Source organism: Gorilla gorilla, chromosome 16 (assembly GCF_029281585.2).
Source record: "Gorilla gorilla gorilla isolate KB3781 chromosome 16, NHGRI_mGorGor1-v2.1_pri, whole genome shotgun sequence".
Taxonomy (NCBI): domain Eukaryota; kingdom Metazoa; phylum Chordata; class Mammalia; order Primates; family Hominidae; genus Gorilla; species Gorilla gorilla.
This window is the reverse complement of record NC_073240.2, coordinates 6,518,115-6,539,906: the sequence shown is the minus strand read 5'-3', so window position 1 is coordinate 6,539,906 and position 21,792 is coordinate 6,518,115.

Here is a 21,792-nt window from a genome sequence, read left to right as displayed (position 1 = left end):
TTCCGTTCCGTTCAACTCGGTTACATTCCATTCAATTACATTCCATTCCGTTCTACTCGGTTACATTCCATTCCATTCCATTCCACTCCATTCCAATCCATTCCATTCCATTCCATTCCGTTCTACTCGGGTACATTCCGTTCCATTCCATTCCATTCCATTCCATTCCATTCCATTCCTTTCCGTTCTACTTTGGTACATTCCATTCCATTCCATTCCATTCCATTCCATTCCATTCCATTCCATTACATTCCATTCCATTCCATTCTGTTCTACTCAGGTTGATTCCATTCTATTCCATTCCATTCCATTCCATTCCATTCCATTCCATTCCATTCGATTCCATTCCATTCCATTCCATTGAATTCCATTCCATTCCATTCCATTCCATGGAATTCCATTCCATTCCATTCCATTCCATTCCATTCCATTCCATTCCATTCCATTCCATTCCTTTCCATTCCATTGAATTCCATTCTATTCCATTCCATTCCATTCCATTGAATTCCATTCCGTTCCATTCCATTCCATTGAATTCCATTCCATTCCATTCCATTCCATTCCATTCCATTCCATTGAATTCCATTCCATTCCATTCCATTCCATTCCATTCCATCCCATTCCATTCCATTCCATTCCATTCCGTTCTACTCGGGTTGATTCCATTCTATTCCATTCCATTCCATTCGATCCCATTTGATTCCATTCGATTCCATTCAATTCCATTCGATTCCATTCCATTCCACTCCATTCCATTCCATTGAATTCCATTCCATTCCATTCCATTCCATTCCATTCCATTCCATGGAATTCCATTCCATTCCATTCCATTCCATTCCATAGAATTCCATTCCATTCCATTCCGTTCTACTTTGGTATATTCCATTCCATTCCATTCCATTCCATTCCATTCCATTCCATTACATTCCATTCCATTCCATTCCGTTCTACTCAGGTTGATTCCATTCTATTGCATTCCATTCCATTCCATTCCATTCCATTCCATTCCACTCCACTCCACTCCACTCCACTCCACTCCATTCCACTCCACTCCACTCCGGTACATTCCATTCCATTCCATTCCATTCCATTCCGTGCTTCTCGGGTACATTCCGTTCCGTTCCATTCCATTCCATTCCATTCCATTCCGTTCCAGTGCACTCTACTCCACTCCACTCCACTCCACTCCACTCCGGTACATTCCATTCCATTCCATTCCATTCCATTCCATTCCATTTCCATTCCCATTCCATTTCCATTCCCGTTCCATTTCCATTCGCATTTCTTTTCCATTCCCGTTCCATTTCCATTCCAGTTCCATTACCATTCCCGTTCCATTTCCATTCCCGATCCATTTCCAATCCCATTCCATTTCCATTCCCGTTCCATTTCCATTCCCGTTCCATTACCATTCCCGTTCCATTTCCGTTCCCGTTCCGTTTCCGTTCCCGTTCCATTTCCGTTCTCGTTCCGTTTCCGTTCCCGTTCCATTTCCATTCCCGTTCCATTTCCGTTCCCGTTCCATTTCCATTCCCGTTCCATTTCCATTCCCTTTCCATTTCCATTTCATTCCATTCCGTTCTGCTCGGGTACATTCCATTCCATTCCATTGCATTCCATTCCGTTCTGCTCCTGTCCATTCCATTCCATTCCATTCCGTTCCATTCCGTTCTACTCGGGTAGATTCCATTCCATTCCATTCCATTCCATTCCATTCCATTCCATTCCATTCCATTCTACTGGTGTCCATTCCATTCCATTCCATTCCATTCCATTCCATTCCATTCCATTCCATTCCATTGCATTCCATTCCATTCCATTCCATTCCATTCCGTTCCGTTCTACTCGGTTACATTCCATTCAATTCCATTCCATTCCGTTCTACTCGGGTAGATTCCATTCCATTCCATTCCATTCCTTTCCATTCCATTGCATTCCATTGCATTGCATTGCACTCAATTCCATTCCATTCCATTCCATTCCATTCCATTCCATTCCATTCGATTCCATTCCATTCCATTCCATTCCCTTCGATTCCATTCCATTCCATTCCATAGAATTCCATTCCATTCCATTCCATTCCATGGAATTCCATTCCATTCCATTCCATTCCATTCCATTCCATGGAATTCCATTCCATTCCATTCCATTCCATTCCATTCCATTCCATTCCATTCCATTCCATTGAATTCCATTCCATTCCATTCCATTCCATTCCATTGAATTCCATTCCGTTCCATTCCATTCCATTCCATTCCATTCCATTCCATCCCATTCCATTCCATTCCATTCCATTCCATCCCATTCCATTCCATTCCATTCCATTCCATTCCATTCCATTCCATCCCATTCCATTCCATTCCATTCCATTCCGTTCTACTCGGGTTGATTCCATTCTATTCCATTCCATTCCATTCGATCCCATTTGATTCCATTCGATTCCATTCAATTCCATTCGATTCCATTCCATTCCACTCCATTCCATTCCATGGAATTCCGTTCCATTCCATTCCATTCCGTTCCTTTCCGTCCCGTTCCGTTCCGTTCCGTTCCGTTGCGTTCCGTTCCGTTCTACTCGGGTTGATTACATTCTATTCCATTCCATTCCATTCGATTCCATTCGATTCCATTCGATTCCACTCCATTCCATTCCATAGAATTCCATTCCATTCCATTCCATTCCATTGAATTCCATTCCATTCCATTCCATTCCATAGAATTCCATTTCATTCCATTCCATTCCATTGAATTCCATTCCATTCCACTCCATTCCATTCCATTCCATTCCATTCCATTCCATTCTACTGGTGTCCATTCCATTCCATTCCATTCCATTCCATTCCATTCCATTCCATTCCTTTCCATTCCATTGCATTCCATTGCATTCCATTCCATTCCATTCCATTCCATTCCATTCCATTCCATTCCATTCCACTCCACTCCACTCCACTCCACTCCATTCCACTCCACTCCACTCCGGTACATTCCATTCCATTCCATTCCATTCCATTCCATTCCATTCCGTGCTTCTCGGGTACATTCCGTTCCGTTCCATTCCATTCCATTCCATTCCATTCCGTTCCAGTGCACTCTACTCCACTCCACTCCACTCCACTCCACTCTGGTACATTCCATTCCATTCCATTCCATTCCATTCCATTCCATTTCCATTCCCATTCCATTTCCATTCCCGTTCCATTTCCATTCCCGTTTCTTTTCCATTCCCGTTCCATTTCCATTCCAGTTCCATTACCATTCCCGTTCCATTTCCATTCCCGATCCATTTCCATTCCCGTTCCTTTTCCATTCCCGTTCCATTTCCATTCCCGTTCCGTTACCATTCCCGTTCCATTTCCGTTCCCGTTCCGTTTCCGTTCCCGTTCCATTTCCGTTCTCGTTCCGTTTCCGTTCCCGTTCCATTTCCATTCCCGTTCCATTTCCGTTCCCGTTCCATTTCCATTCCCGTTCCATTTCCGTTCCCGTTCCATTTCCATTCCCGTTCTATTTCCATTCCCTTTCCATTTCCATTTCATTCCATTCCGTTCTGCTCGGGTACATTCCATTCCATTCCATTGCATTCCATTCCATTCTGCTCCTGTCCATTCCATTCCATTCCATTCCGTTCCATTCCGTTCTACTCGGGTAGATTCCATTCCATTCCATTCCATTCCATTCCATTCCATTCTACTGGTGTCCATTCCATTCCATTCCATTCCATTCCATTCCATTCCATTCCATTCCATTCCATTGCATTCCATTCCATTCCATTCCATTCCGTTCCGTTCCGTTCTACTCGGTTACATTCCATTCAATTCCATTCCATTCCGTTCTACTCGGGTAGATTCCATTCCATTCCATTCCATTCCATTCCTTTCCATTCCATTGCATTCCATTGCATTGCATTGCACTCAATTCCATTCCATTCCATTCCATTCCATTCCATTCCGTTCCGTTCAACTCGGTTACATTCCATTCAATTACATTCCATTCCGTTCTACTCGGTTACATTCCATTCCATTCCATTCCATTCCATTCCAATCCATTCCATTCCATTCCATTCCGTTCTACTCGGGTACATTCCATTCCATTCCATTCCATTCCATTCCATTCCATTCCGTTCTACTTTGGTACATTCCATTCCATTCCATTCCATTCCGTTCTACTCGGGTAGATTCCATTCCATTCCATTCCATTCCTTTCCATTCCATTGCATTCCATTGCATTGCATTGCACTCAATTCCATTCCATTCCATTCCATTCCATTCCATTCCATTCCATTCCATTCCATTCCGTTCCGTTCAACTCGGTTACATTCCATTCAATTACATTCCATTCCGTTCTACTCGGTTACATTCCATTCCATTCCATTCCATTCCATTCCAATCCATTCCATTCCATTCCATTCCGTTCTACTCGGGTACATTCCGTTCCATTCCATTCCATTCCATTCCATTCCATTCCATTCCTTTCCGTTCTACTTTGGTACATTCCATTCCATTCCATTCCATTCCATTCCATTCCATTCCATTCCATTACATTACATTCCATTCCATTCCATTCCGTTCTACTCAGGTTGATTCCATTCTATTCCATTCCATTCCATTCCATTCCATTCCATTCCATTCCATTCCATTCGATTCCATTCCATTCCATTCCATTGAATTCCATTCCATTCCATTCCATTCCATGGAATTCCATTCCATTCCATGGAATTCCATTCCATTCCATTCCATTCCATTCCATTCCATTCCATTCCATTCCATTCCTTTCCATTCCATTGAATTCCATTCTATTCCATTCCATTCCATTCCATTGAATTCCATTCCGTTCCATTCCATTCCATTGAATTCCATTCCATTCCATTCCATTCCATTCCATTCCATTCCATTGAATTCCATTCCATTCCATTCCATTCCATTCCATTCCATCCCATTCCATTCCATTCCATTCCATTCCGTTCTACTCGGGTTGATTCCATTCTATTCCATTCCATTCCATTCGATCCCATTTGATTCCATTCGATTCCATTCAATTCCATTCGATTCCATTCCATTCCACTCCATTCCATTCCATAGAATTCCATTCCATTCCATTCCATTCCATTCCATTCCATTCCATGGAATTCCATTCCATTCCATTCCATTCCATTCCATAGAATTCCATTCCATTCCATTCCGTTCTACTTTGGTATATTCCATTCCATTCCATTCCATTCCATTCCATTCCATTCCATTACATTCCATTCCATTCCATTCCGTTCTACTCAGGTTGATTCCATTCTATTCCATTCCATTCCATTCCATTCCATTCCATTCCATTCCATTCCACTCCACTCCACTCCACTCCACTCCATTCCACTCCACTCCACTCCGGTACATTCCATTCCATTCCATTCCATTCCATTCCATTCCATTCCATTCCGTGCTTCTCGGGTACATTCCGTTCCGTTCCATTCCATTCCATTCCATTCCATTCCGTTCCAGTGCACTCTACTCCACTCCACTCCACTCCACTCCACTCCGGTACATTCCATTCCATTCCATTCCATTCCATTCCATTCCATTCCATTTCCATTCCCATTCCATTTCCATTCCCGTTCCATTTCCATTCGCATTTCTTTTCCATTCCCGTTCCATTTCCATTCCAGTTCCATTACCATTCCCGTTCCATTTCCATTCCCGATCCATTTCCAATCCCGTTCCATTTCCATTCCCGTTCCATTTCCATTCCCGTTGCATTACCATTCCCGTTCCATTTCCGTTCCCGTTCCGTTTCCGTTCCCGTTCCATTTCCGTTCTCGTTCCGCTTCCGTTCCCGTTCCATTTCCATTCCCGTTCCATTTCCGTTCCCGTTCCATTTCCATTCCCGTTCCATTTCCATTCCCTTTCCATTTCCATTTCATTCCATTCCGTTCTGCTCGGGTACATTCCATTCCATTCCATTGCATTCCATTCCGTTCTGCTCCTGTCCATTCCATTCCATTCCATTCCGTTCCATTCCGTTCTACTCGAGTAGATTCCATTCCATTCCATTCCATTCCATTCCATTCCATTCCATTCCATTCAACTGGTGTCCATTCCATTCCATTCCATTCCATTGCATTCCATTCCATTCCATTCCATTCCGTTCCGTTCTACTCGGTTACATTCCATTCAATTCCATTCCATTCCGTTCTACTCGGGTAGATTCCATTCCATTCCATTCCATTCCTTTCCATTCCATTGCATTCCATTGCATTGCATTGCACTCAATTCCATTCCATTCCATTCCATTCCATTCCATTCCATTCCATTCCATTCCGTTCCGTTCAACTCGGTTACATTCCATTCAATTACATTCCATTCCGTTCTACTCGGTTACATTCCATTCCATTCCATTCCATTCCATTCCAATCCATTCCATTCCATTCCATTCCGTTCTACTCGGGTACATTCCATTCCATTCCATTCCATTCCATTCCATTCCATTCCATTCCATTCCATTCCATTCCATTCCGTTCTACTTTGGTACATTCCATTCCATTCCATTCCATTCCATTCCATTCCATTCCATTCCATTCCATTCCGTTCTACTCAGGTTGATTCCATTCTATTCCATTCCATTCCATTCGATTCCATTCCATTCCATTCCATTCCCTTCGATTCCATTCCATTCCATTCCATAGAATTCCATTCCATTCCATTCCATTCCATGGAATTCCATTCCATTCCATTCCATTCCATTCCATTCCATGGAATTCCATTCCATTCCATTCCATTCCATTCCATTCCATTCCATTCCATTCCATTCCATTCCATTCCATTCCATTCCATTCCATTCCATTCCATTGAATTCCATTCCATTCCATTCCATTCCATTCCATTGAATTCCATTCCGTTCCATTCCATTCCATTGAATTCCATTAAATTCCATTCCATTCCATTCCATTCCATTCCATTGAATTCCATTCCATTCCATTCCATTCCATTCCATTCCATCCCATTCCATTCCATTCCATTCCATTCCATTCCGTTCTACTCGGGTTGAATTCTTTCTATTCCATTCCATTCCATTCGATCCCATTTGATTCCATTCGATTCCATTCAATTCCATTCGATTCCATTCCATTCCACTCCATTCCATTCCATTGAATTCCATTCCATTCCATTCCATTCCATTCCATTCCATTCCATGGAATTCCATTCCATTCCATTCCATTCCATTCCATAGAATTCCATTCCATTCCATTCCATTCCACTGAATTCCGTTCCTTTCCATTCCATTCCGTTCCGTTGCGTTCCGTTCCGTTCCGTTGCGTTCCGTTCCGTTCCGTTGTGTTCCGTTCCGTTCTACTCGGGTTGATTCCATTCTATTCCATTCCATTCCAATCCATTCCGTTCCATTCCATTGAATTCCATTCCATTCCATTCCATTCCATTCCATTCCATTCCATTCCATTCCATGGAATTCCGTTCCATTCCATTCCATTCCGTTCCGTTCCGTCCCGTTCCGTTCCGTTCCGTTCCGTTGCGTTCCGTTCCGTTCTACTCGGGTTGATTACATTCTATTCCATTCCATTCCATTCGATTCCATTCGATTCCATTCGATTCCACTCCATTCCATTCCATAGAATTCCATTCCATTCCATTCCATTCCATTGAATTCCATTCCATTCCATTCCATTCCATAGAATTCCATTTCATTCCATTCCATTCCATTGAATTCCATTCCATTCCATTCCATTCCATTCCATTCCATTCCATTCCATTCCATTCTACTGGTGTCCATTCCATTCCATTCCATTCCATTCCATTCCATTCCATTCCATTCCTTTCCATTCCATTGCATTCCATTGCATTCCATTCCATTCCATTCCATTCCATTCCATTCCATTCCATTCCACTCCACTCCACTCCACTCCACTCCATTCCACTCCACTCCACTCCGGTACATTCCATTCCATTCCATTCCATTCCATTCCATTCCATTCCGTGCTTCTCGGGTACATTCCGTTCCGTTCCATTCCATTCCATTCCATTCCATTCCGTTCCAGTGCACTCTACTCCACTCCACTCCACTCCACTCCACTCCGGTACATTCCATTCCATTCCATTCCATTCCATTCCATTCCATTCCATTTCCATTCCCATTTCATTTCCATTCCCGTTCCATTTCCATTCCCGTTTCTTTTCCATTCCCGTTCCATTTCCATTCCAGTTCCATTACCATTCCCGTTCCATTTCCATTCCCGATCCATTTCCATTCCCGTTCCTTTTCCATTCCCGTTCCATTTCCATTCCTGTTCCGTTACCATTCCCGTTCCATTTCCGTTCCCGTTCCGTTTCCGTTCCCGTTCCATTTCCGTTATCGTTCCGTTTCCGTTCCCGTTCCATTTCCATTCCCGTTCCATTTCCGTTCCCGTTCCATTTCCATTCCCGTTCCATTTCCGTTCCCGTTCCATTTCCATTCCCGTTCTATTTCCATTCCCTTTCCATTTCCATTTCATTCCATTCCGTTCTGCTCGGGTACATTCCATTCCATTCCATTGCATTCCATTCCATTCTGCTCCTGTCCATTCCATTCCATTCCATTCCGTTCCATTCCGTTCTACTCGGGTAGATTCCATTCCATTCCATTCCATTCCATTCCATTCCATTCTACTGGTGTCCATTCCATTCCATTCCATTCCATTCCATTCCATTCCATTCCATTGCATTCCATTCCATTCCATTCCATTCCATTCCATTCCGTTCTACTCGGTTACATTCCATTCAATTCCATTCCATTCCGTTCTACTCGGGTAGATTCCATTCCATTCCATTCCATTCCATTCCTTTCCATTCCATTGCATTCCATTGCATTGCATTGCACTCAATTCCATTCCATTCCATTCCATTCCATTCCATTCCGTTCTACTTTGGTACATTCCATTCCATTCCATTCCATTCCATTCCATTCCATTACATTCCATTCCATTCCATTCCGTTCTACTCGGGTTGATTCCATTATATTCCATTCCATTCCATTCCATTACATTCCATTCCATTCCATTCCGTTCTACTCGGGTTGATTCCATTCTATTCCATTCCATTCCATTCCATTCCATTCCATTCCATTCCATTCCATTGAATTCCATTCCATTCCATTCCATTCCATTCCATTCCATTCCATTCCATTCCATTCCATTGTATTCCATTCCATTCCATTCCATTCCATTGAATTCCGTTCCATTCCATTCCATTCCATTCCATTCCATTCCATTGAATTCCATTCCATTCCATTCCATAGAATTCCGTTCCATTCCATTCCATTCCATTCCATTCCATTCCATTCCATTCCATTCCTTTGAATTCCATTACATTCCATTCCATTCCTTTCCATTGAATTCCATTCTGTTCCATTCCATTCCTTTGAATTCCGTTCCATTCCATTCCATTCCATTCCTTTCCGTTCCGTTCCGTTCCGTTCCGTTCCGTTGCGTTCCGCTCCGTTCTACTCGGGTTGATTCCATTCGATTCCACTCCATTCCATTCCATAGAATTCCATTCCATTCCATTCCATTTGAATTCCATTCCATTCCATTCCATTCCATTCTATTCCATTCCATCCCATTCCATTCCATTCCATTCCATTCTACTCGGGTTGATTGCATTCTATTCCATTCCATTCCATTCGATTCCATTCGATTCCATTCGATTCCATTCGATTCCATTCGATTCAATTCCATTCCATTCCATTCCATTCCATTCCATTCCATTGAATTCCATTCCATTCCATTCCATTCCATTGAATTCCATTCCATTCCATTCCATTCCATTCCATTCCATTCCATTCCATTCCATTCCATTCCATTGAATTCCATTCCATTCCATAGAATTCCATTCCATTCCATTCCATTCCACTGAATTCCGTTCCTTTCCATTCCATTCCATTCCGTTCCGTTCCGTTCCGTTCCGTTGCGTTCCGTTCCGTTCAACTAGGGTTGATTCCATTCTATTCAATTCCATTCCATTCCATTCTACACGGGTTGATCATTCCATTCCGTTCCGTTCCGTTCCGTTCCGTTCCGTTCCGTTCCGTACCGTTCTACTCGGGTTGATTCCATTCTATTCCATTCCATTCCATTCGATTCCATTCGACTCCATTCCATTCCATTCCATTCCATTCCATTCCATTCCATTCCATTGCATTCCATTCCACTCCATTCCATTCCATTCCATTCCATTACATTACATTCCATTCCGTTCCGTTCCGTTCCGTTCCGTTGCGTTCCGTTCCGTTCTACTCGGGTTGATTCCATTCTATTCCATTCCATTCCATTCGATTCCATTCGACTCCATTCCATTCCATTGCATTGAATTCCATTCCATTCCATTCCATTCCATTCAATTCCATTCCACTCCATTGAATTCCATTCCATTCCATTCCATTCCATTCCATTCCATTCCATTCCACTCCATTCCATTCCACTCCACTGCACTCCACTCCACTCCACTCCACTCCATTCCACTCCCTTCCATTCTATTAAATTGAATTCCATTCCATTCCATTCCATTCCATTCCATTCCATTCCATTCCACTCCATTCCATTCCACTCCACTCCACTCCACTCCACTCCACTCCATTCCATTCCCTTCCATTCCATTCAATTGAATTGCATTGAATTCCATTCCATTCCATTCCATAACATTTCATTCCATTCCATTCCATTCCATTCCATTCCATTCCATTCCATTCCATTCCGTTCTACTCGGGTTGATTCCATTCTATTCCATTCCATTCCATTCGATTCCATTCGATTCCATTCGATTCCATTCGTTTCCATTCCATTCCATTCCATTCTATTCCATTGAATTCCATTCCATTCCATTCCATTCCATTCCATTCCATTCCATTGCATTCCATTCCATTGAATTCCATTGAATTCCATTCCATAGAATTCCATTCCATTCCATTCCATTCCATTGAATTCCATTCCATTCCATTCCATTCCATTGAATTCCATTCCATTCCATTCCATTCCATTCCATTCCATTCCATTCCATTCCATTCCATTCCATTCCATTCTACTGTTGTCCATTCCATTCCATTCCATTCCATTCCATTCCATTCCATTCCATTCCATTCCATTCCTTTCCATTCCATTGCATTCCATTGCATTCCATTCCATTCCATTCCATTCCATTCCATTCCACTCCACTCCACTCCACTCCACTCCATTCCACTCCACTCCACTCCGGTACATTCCATTCCATTCCATTCCATTCCATTCCATTCCATTCCGTGCTTCTCGGGTACATTCCGTTCCGTTCCATTCCATTCCATTCCATTCCATTCCGTTCCAGTGCACTCTACTCCACTCCACTCCACTCCACTCCACTCCGGTACATTCCATTCCATTCCATTCCATTCCATTCCATTCCATTCCATTTCCATTCCCATTCCATTTCCATTCCCGTTCCATTTCCATTCCCGTTTCTTTTCCATTCCCGTTCCATTTCCATTCCAGTTCCATTACCATTCCCGTTCCATTTCCATTCCCGATCCATTTCCATTCCCGTTCCTTTTCCATTCCCGTTCCATTTCCATTCCCGTTCCGTTACCATTCCCGTTCCATTTCCGTTCCCGTTCCGTTTCCGTTCCCGTTCCATTTCCGTTCTCGTTCCGTTTCCGTTCCCGTTCCATTTCCATTCCCGTTCCATTTCCGTTCCCGTTCCATTTCCATTCCCGTTCCATTTCCATTCCCTTTCCATTTCCATTTCATTCCATTCCGTTCTGCTCGGGTACATTCCATTCCATTCCATTGCATTCCATTCCGTTCTGCTCCTGTCCATTCCATTCCATTCCATTCCGTTCCATTCCGTTCTACTCGGGTAGATTCCATTCCATTCCATTCCATTCCATTCCATTCCATTCCATTCCATTCCATTCCATTCCATTGCATTCCATTCCATTCCATTCCATTCCGTTCCGTTCCGTTCCGTTCCGTTGCGTTCCGTTCCGTTCCGTTGTGTTCCGTTCCGTTCTACTCGGGTTGATTCCATTCTATTCCATTCCATTCCAATCCATTCCATTCCATTCCATTCCATTCCATTCCATTCCACTCCACACCACTCCACTCCACTCCATTCCACTCCGCTCCACTCCGGTACATTCCATTCCATTCCATTCCATTCCATTCCATTCCATTCCGTGCTTCTCAGGTACATTCCGTTCCGTTCCATTCCATTCCATTCCATTCCATTCCGTTCCAGTGCACTCTACTCCACTCCACTCCACTCCACTCCGGTACATTCCATTCCATTCCATTCCATTCCATTCCATTCCATTTCCATTCCCATTCCATTTCCATTCCCGTTCCATTTCCATTCCCGTTTCTTTTCCATTCCCGTTCCATTTCCATTCCCGTTCCATTACCATTCCCGTTCCATTTCCATTCCCGTTTCTTTTCCATTCCCGTTCCATTTCCATTCCCGTTCCATTACCATTCCCGTTCCATTTCCATTCCCGATCCATTTCCATTCCCGTTCCTTTTCCATTCGCGTTCCATTTCCATTCCCGTTCCGTTACCATTCCCGTTCCATTTCCGTTCCCGTTCCGTTTCCGTTCCCGTTCCATTTCCGTTCTCGTTCCGTTTCCGTTCCCGTTCCATTTCCATTCCCGTTCCATTTCCGTTCCCGTTCCATTTCCATTCCCGTTCCATTTCCATTCCCTTTCCATTTCCATTTCATTCCATTCCGTTCTGCTCGGGTACATTCCATTCCATTCCATTGCATTCCATTCCGTTCTGCTCCTGTCCATTCCATTCCATTCCATTACGTTCCATTCCGTTCTACTCGGGTAGATTCCATTCCATTCCATTCCATTCCATTCCATTCCATTCCATTCCATTCCATTCCATTCCATTCCATTCTACTGGTGTCCATTCCATTCCATTCCATTCCATTCCATTCCATTCCATTCCATTCCATTGCATTCCATTCCATTCCATTCCATTCCGTTCCGTTCTACTCGGTTACATTCCATTCAATTCCATTCCATTCCGTTCTACTCGGGTAGATTCCATTCCATTCCATTCCATTCCTTTCCATTCCATTGCATTCCATTGCATTGCATTGCACTCAATTCCATTCCATTCCATTCCATTCCATTCCATTCCATTCCATTCCATTCCATTCCGTTCCGTTCAACCCGGTTACATTCCATTCAATTACATTCCATTCCGTTCTACTCGGTTACATTCCATTCCATTCCATTCCATTCCATTCCAATCCATTCCATTCCATTCCATTCCGTTCTACTCGGGTACATTGCATTCCATTCCATTCCATTCCATTCCATTCCATTCCATTCCATTCCATTCCATTCCATTCCGTTCTACTTTGGTACATTCCATTCCATTCCATTCCATTCCATTCCATTCCATTACATTCCATTCCATTCCATTCTGTTCTACTCGGGTTGATTCCATTCTATTCCATTCCATTCCATTCGATTCCATTCGATTCCATTCGATTCCACTCCATTCCATTCCATAGAATTCCATTCCATTGCATTCCATTCCATTGAATTCCATTCCATTCCATTCCATTCCATTGAATTCCATTCCATTCCATTCCATTCCATTCCATTCCATTCCATTCCATTCCATTCCATTCCATTCCATTCCATTCTACTGGTGTCCATTCCATTCCATTCCATTCCATTCCATTCCATTCCATTCCATTCCTTTCCATTCCATTGCATTCCATTGCATTCCATTCCATTCCATTCCATTCCATTCCATTCCATTCCACTCCACTCCACTCCACTCCACTCCACTCCATTCCACTCCACTCCACTCCGGTACATTCCATTCCATTCCATTCCATTCCATTCCATTCCGTGCTTCTCGGGTACATTCCGTTCCGTTCCATTCCATTCCATTCCATTCCATTCCGTTCCAGTGCACTCTACTCCACTCCACTCCACTCCACTCCACTCCGGTACATTCCATTCCATTCCATTCCATTCCATTCCATTCCATTTGCATTCCCATTCCATTTCCATTCCCGTTCCATTTCCATTCCCGATCCATTTCCATTCCCGTTCCATTTCCATTCCCGTTCCATTTCCATTCCCGTTCCGTTACCATTCCCGTTCCATTTCCGTTCCCGTTCCGTTTCCGTTCCCGTTCCATTTCCGTTCTCGTTCCGTTTCCGTTCCCGTTCCATTTCCATTCCCGTTCCATTTCCGTTCCCGTTCCATTTCCATTCCCGTTCCATTTCCATTCCCTTTCCATTTCCATTTCATTCCATTCCATTCTGCTCGGGTACATTCCATTCCATTCCATTGCATTCCATTCCGTTCTGCTCCTCTCCATTCCATTCCATTCCATTCCGTTCCATTCCTTTCTACTCGGGTAGATTCCATTGCATTCCATTCCATTCCATTCCATTCCATTCCATTCCATTCCATTCCATTCCATTCCATTCCATTCCATTCCGTTCCATTGCATTCCATTCCATTCCATTCCATTCCGTTCCGTTCTACTCGGTTACATTCCATTCAATTCCATTCCATTCCGTTCTACTCGGGTAGATTCCATTCCATTCCATTCCATTCCTTTCCATTCCATTGCATTCCATTGCATTGCATTGCACTCAATTCCATTCCATTCCATTCCATTCCATTCCATTCCATTCCATTCCATTCCATTCCGTTCCGTTCAACTCGGTTACATTAAATTCAATTACATTCCATTCCGTTCTACTCGGTTACATTCCATTCCATTCCATTCCATTCCATTCCATTCCAATCCATTCCATTCCATTCCATTCCGTTCTACTCGGGTACATTCCATTCCATTCCATTCCATTCCATTCCATTCCATTCCATTCCATTCCGTTCTACTTTGGTACATTCCATTCCATTCCATTCCATTCCATTCCATTCCATTCCATTCCATTCCATTCCATTCCATTCCATTCCATTCCGTTCTACTCAGGTTGATTCCATTCTATTCCATTCCATTCCATTCCATTCCATTCCATTCCATTCGATTCCATTCCATTCCATTCCATAGAATTCCATTCCATTCCATTCCATTCCATTCCATGGAATTCCATTCCATTCCATTCCATTCCATTCCATGGAATTCCATTCCATTCCATTCCATTCCATTCCATTCCATTCCATTCCATTCCATAGAATTCCATTCCGTTCCATTCCATTCCATTGAATTCCATTCCATTCCATTCCATTCCATTCCATTCCATTCCATTCCATCCCGTTCCGTTCCATTCCATTCCATTCCATTCCATTCCATCCCATTCCATTCCATTCCGTTCTACTCGGGTTGATTCCATTCTATTCCATTCCATTCCATTCGATCCCATTTGATTCCATTCGATTCCACTCAATTCCATTCGATTCCATTCCATTCCACTCCATTCCATTCCATTGAATTCCATTCCATTCCATTCCATTCCATTCCCTTCCATTCCATGGAATTCCATTCCATTCCATTCCATTCCATTCCATTCCATGGAATTCCATTCCATTCCATTCCATTCAATGGAATTCCATTCCATTCCATTCCATTCCATTCCATAGAATTCCATTCCATTCCATTCCATTCCACTGAATTCCGTTCCATTCCATTCCATTCCGTTCCGTTCCGTTCCGTTCCGTTCCGTTCTGTTGCGTTCCGTTCCGTTCCGTTGTGTTCCGTTCCGTTCTACTCGGGTTGATTCCATTCTATTCCATTCCATTCCAATCCATTCCATTCCATTCCATTGAATTCCATTCCATTCCATTCCATTCCATTCCATTCCATTCCATTCCATTCCATTCCATTCTACTGGTGTCCATTCCATTCCATTCCATTCCATTCCATTCCATTCCATTCCATTCCTTTCCATTCCATTGCATTCCATTGCATTCCATTCCATTCCATTCCATTCCATTCCATTCCATTCCACTCCACTCCACTCCACTCCACTCCATTCCACTCCACTCCACTCCGGTACATTCCATTCCATTCCATTCCATTCCATTCCATTCCATTCCGTGCTTCTCGGATACATTCCGTTCCGTTCCATTCCATTCCATTCCGTTCCAGTGCACTCTACTCCACTCCACTCCACTCCACTCCACTCCGGTACATTCCATTCCATTCCATTCCATTCCATTCCATTCCATTCCATTCCATTCCATTTCCATTCCCATTCCATTTCCATTCCCGTTCCATTTCCATTCCCGTTTCTTTTCCATTCCCGTTCCATTTCCATTCCAATTCCATTACCATTCCCGTTCCATTTCCATTCCCGATCCATTTCCATTCCCGTTCCTTTTCCATTCCCGTTCCATTTCCTTTCCCGTTCCGTTACCATTCCCGTTCCATTTCCGTTCCCGTTCCGTTTCCGTTCCCGTTCCATTTCCGCTCTCGTTCCGTTTCCGTTCCCGTTCCATTTCCATTCCCGTTCTATTTCCGTTCCCGTTCCATTTCCATTCCCGTTCCATTTCCATTCCCTTTCCATTTCCATTTCATTCCATTCCGTTCTGCTCGGGTACATTCCATTCCATTCCATTGCATTCCATTCCGTTCTGCTCCTGTCCATTCCATTCCATTCCATTCCGTTCCATTCCGTTCTACTCGGGTATATTCCATTCCATTCCATTCCATTCCATTCCATTCCATTCCATTCCATTCCATTCCATTCCATTCCATTCCATTCCATTCCATTCCATTCCGTTCCATTGCATTCCATTCCATTCCATTCTATTCCGTTCCGTTCTACTCGGTTACATTCCATTCAATTCCATTCCATTCCGTTCTACTCGGGTAGATTCCATTCCATTCCATTCCATTCCTTTCCATTCCATTGCATTCCATTGCATTGCATTGCACTCAATTCCATTCCATTCCATTCCATTCCATTCCATTCCATTCCATTCCATTCCGTTCCGTTCAACTCGGTTACATTAAATTCAATTACATTCCATTCCGTTCTACTCGGTTACATTCCATTCCATTCCATTCCATTCCATTCCAATCCATTCCATTCCATTCCATTCCGTTCTACTCGGGTACATTCCATTCCATTCCATTCCATTCCATTCCATTCCATTCCATTCCATTCCATTCCATTCCGTTCTACTTTGGTACATTCCATTCCATTCCATTCCATTCCATTCCATTCCATTCCATTCCATTCCATTCCATTCCATTCCGTTCTACTCAGGTTGATTCCATTCTATTCCATTCCATTCCATTCCATTCCATTCCATTCCATTCGATTCCATTCCATTCCATTCCATAGAATTCCATTCCATTCCATTCCATTCCATTCCATGGAATTCCATGCCATTCCATTCCATTCCATTCCATTCCATTCCATTCCATTCCATTCCATAGAATTCCATTCCGTTCCATTCCATTCCATTGAAATCCATTCCATTCCATTCCATTCCATTCCATTCCATTCCATTCCATCCCGTTCCGTTCCATTCCATTCCATTCCATTCCATTCCATCCCATTCCATTCCATTCCGTTCTACTCGGGTTGATTCCATTCTATTCCATTCCATTCCATTCGATCCCATTTGATTCCATTCGATTCCATTCAATTCCATTCGATTCCATTCCATTCCACTCCATTCCATTCCATTGAATTCCATTCCATTCCATTCCATTCCATTCCATTCCATTCCATGGAATTCCATTCCATTCCATTCCATTCAATGGAATTCCATTCCATTCCATTCCATTCCATTCCATAGAATTCCATTCCATTCCATTCCATTCCACTGAATTCCGTTCCATTCCATTCCATTCCGTTCCGTTCCGTTCCGTTCCGTTCCGTTCTGTTGCGTTCCGTTCCGTTCCGTTGTGTTCCGTTCCGTTCTACTCGGGTTGATTCCATTCTATTCCATTCCATTCCAATCCATTCCATTCCATTCCATTGAATTCCATTCCATTCCATTCCATTCCATTCCATTCCATTCCATTCCATTCCATTCCATTCCATTCTACTGGTGTCCATTCCATTCCATTCCATTCCATTCCATTCCATTCCATTCCATTCCTTTCCATTCCATTGCATTCCATTGCATTCCATTCCATTCCATTCCATTCCATTCCATTCCATTCCACTCCACTCCACTCCACTCCACTCCATTCCACTCCACTCCACTCCGGTACATTCCATTCCATTCCATTCCATTCCATTCCATTCCATTCCATTCCGTGCTTCTCGGATACATTCCGTTCCGTTCCATTCCATTCCATTCCGTTCCAGTGCACTCTACTCCACTCCACTCCACTCCACTCCACTCCGGTACATTCCATTCCATTCCATTCCATTCCATTCCATTCCATTCCATTCCATTTCCATTCCCATTCCATTTCCATTCCCGTTCCATTTCCATTCCCGTTTCTTTTCCATTCCCGTTCCATTTCCATTCCAGTTCCATTACCATTCCCGTTCCATTTCCATTCCCGATCCATTTCCATTCCCGTTCCTTTTCCATTCCCGTTCCATTTCCATTCCCGTTCCGTTACCATTCCCGTTCCATTTCCGTTCCCGTTCCGTTTCCGTTCCCGTTCCATTTCCGTTCTCGTTCCGTTTCCGTTCCCGTTCCATTTCCATTCCCGTTCTATTTCCGTTCCCGTTCCATTTCCATTCCCGTTCCATTTCCATTCCCTTTCCATTTCCATTTCATTCCATTCCGTTCTGCTCGGGTACATTCCATTCCATTCCATTGCATTCCATTCCGTTCTGCTCCTGTCCATTCCATTCCATTCCATTCCGTTCCATTCCGTTCTACTCGGGTATATTCCATTCCATTCCATTCCATTCCATTCCATTCCATTCCATTCCATTCCATTCCATTCCATTCCATTGAATTCCGTTCCATTCCATTCCATTCCGTTCCGTTCCGTTCCGTTCCGTTGCGTTCCGTTCCATTCCGTTGTGTTCCGTTCCGTTCTACTCGGGTTGATTCCATTCTATTCCATTCCATTCCAATCCAATCCATTCCATTCCATTCCATTCCATTCCACTCCACACCACTCCACTCCACTCCATTCCACTCCGCTCCACTCCGGTACATTCCATTCCATTCCATTCCATTCCATTCCATTCCATTCCGTGCTTCTCAGGTACATTCCGTTCCGTTCCATTCCATTCCATTCCATTCCATTCCGTTCCAGTGCACTCTACTCCACTCCACTCCACTCCACTCCGGTACATTCCATTCCATTCCATTCCATTCCATTCCATTCCATTTCCATTCCCATTCCATTTCCATTCCCGTTCCATTTCCATTCCCGTTTCTTTTCCATTCCCGTTCCATTTCCATTCCCGTTCCATTACCATTCCCGTTCCATTTCCATTCCCGATCCATTTCCATTCCCGTTCCTTTTCCATTCCCGTTCCATTTCCATTCCCGTTCCGTTACCATTCCCGTTCCATTTCCGTTCCCGTTCCGTTTCCGTTCCCGTTCCATTTCCGTTCTCGTTCCGTTTCCGTTCCCGTTCCATTTCCATTCCCGTTCCATTTCCGTTCCCGTTCCATTTCCATTCCCGTTCCATTTCCATTCCCTTTCCATTTCCATTTCATTCCATTCCGTTCTGCTCGGGTACATTCCATTCCATTCCATTGCATTCCATTCCGTTCTGCTCCTGTCCATTCCATTCCATTCCATTCCGTTCCATTCCGTTCTACTCGGGTAGATTCCATTCCATTCCATTCCATTCCATTCCATTCCATTCCATTCCATTCCATTCCATTCCATTCCATTCTACTGGTGTCCATTCCATTCCATTCCATTCCATTCCATTCCATTCCATTGCATTCCATTCCATTCCATTCCATTCCATTCCATTCCGTTCCGTTCTACTCGGTTACATTCCATTCGATTCCATTCCATTCCGTTCTACTCGGGTAGATTCCATTCCATTCCATTCCATTCCTTTCCATTCCATTGCATTCCATTGCATTGCATTGCACTCAATTCCATTCCATTCCATTCCATTCCATTCCATTCCATTCCATTCCATTCCGTTCCGTTCAACCCGGTTACATTCCATTCAATTACATTCCATTCCGTTCTACTCGGTTACATTCCATTCCATTCCATTCCATTCCATTCCAATCCATTCCATTCCATTCCATTCCGTTCTACTCGGGTACATTGCATTCCATTCCATTCCATTCCATTCCATTCCATTCCATTCCATTACATTCCATTCCATTCCGTTCTACTTTGCTACATTCCATTCCATTCCATTCCATTCCATTCCATTCCATTACATTCCATTCCATTCCATTCCGTTCTACTCGGGTTGATTCCATTCTATTCCATTCCATTCCATTCCATTCCATTCCATTCCATTCCATTCCATTCCATTCCATTGAATTCCATTCCATTCCATTCCATTCCATTGAATTCCGTTCCATTCCATTCCATTCCATTCCATTCCATTCCATTCCATTGAATTCCATTCCATTCCATTCCATAGAATTCCGTTCCATTCCATTCCATTCCATTCCATTCCATTCCATTCCATTCCATTCCTTTGAATTCCGTTCCATTCCATTCCATTGCATTCCTTTCCGTTCCGTTCCGTTCCGTTCCGTTCCGTTGCGTTCCGCTCCGTTCTACTCGGGTTGATTCCATTCGATTCCACTCCATTCCATTCCATAGAATTCCATTCCATTCCATTCCATTTGAATTCCATTCCATTCCATTCCATTCCATTCTATTCCATTCCATCCCATTCCATTCCATTCCATTCCATTCTACTCGGGTTGATTGCATTCTATTCCATTGCATTCCATTCGATTCCATTCGATTCCATTCGATTCCATTCGATTCCATTCGATTCCATTCGATTCCATTCGATTCCATTCCATTCCATTCCATTCCATTCCATTCCATTCCATTGAATTCCATTCCATTCCATTCCATTCAATTCCATTGAATTCCATTCCATTCCATTCCATTCCATTCCATTCCATTCCATTCCATTGAATTCCATTCCATTCCATAGAATTCCATTCCATTCCATTCCATTCCATTGAATTCCGTTCCTTTCCATTCCATTCCATTCCGTTCCGTTCCGTTCCGTTCCGTTGCGTTCCGTTCCGTTCAACTAGGGTTGATTCCATTCTATTCAATTCCATTCCATTCCATTCTACACGGGTTGATCATTCCATTCCGTTCCGTTCCGTTCCGTTCCGTTCCGTTCCGTACCGTTCTACTAGGGTTGATTCCATTCTATTCCATTCCATTCCATTCGATTCCATTCGACTCCATTCCATTCCATTCCATTCCATTCCATTCCATTCCATTCCATTGCATTCCATTCCACTCCATTCCATTCCATTCCATTCAATTACATTACATTCCGTTGCGTTCCGTTCCGTTCTACTCGGGTTGATTCCATTCTATTCCATTCCATTCCATTCGATTCCATTCGACTCCATTCCATTCCATTGCATTGAATTCCATTCCATTCCATTCCATTCCATTCCATTCCATTCCATTCCATTCCACTCCATTGAGTTCCATTCCATTCAATTCCATTCCATTCCATTCCATTCCATTCCACTCCATTCCATTCCACTCCACTGCACTCCACTCAACTCCACTCCACTCCATTCCACTCCCTTCCATTCCATTAAATTGAATTCCATTCCATTCCATTCCATTCCATTCCATTCCATTCCATTCCATTCCATTCCACTCCATTCCATTCCACTCCACTCCACTCCACTCCACTCCACTCCATTCCATTCCCTTCCATTCCATTCAATTGAATTGCAT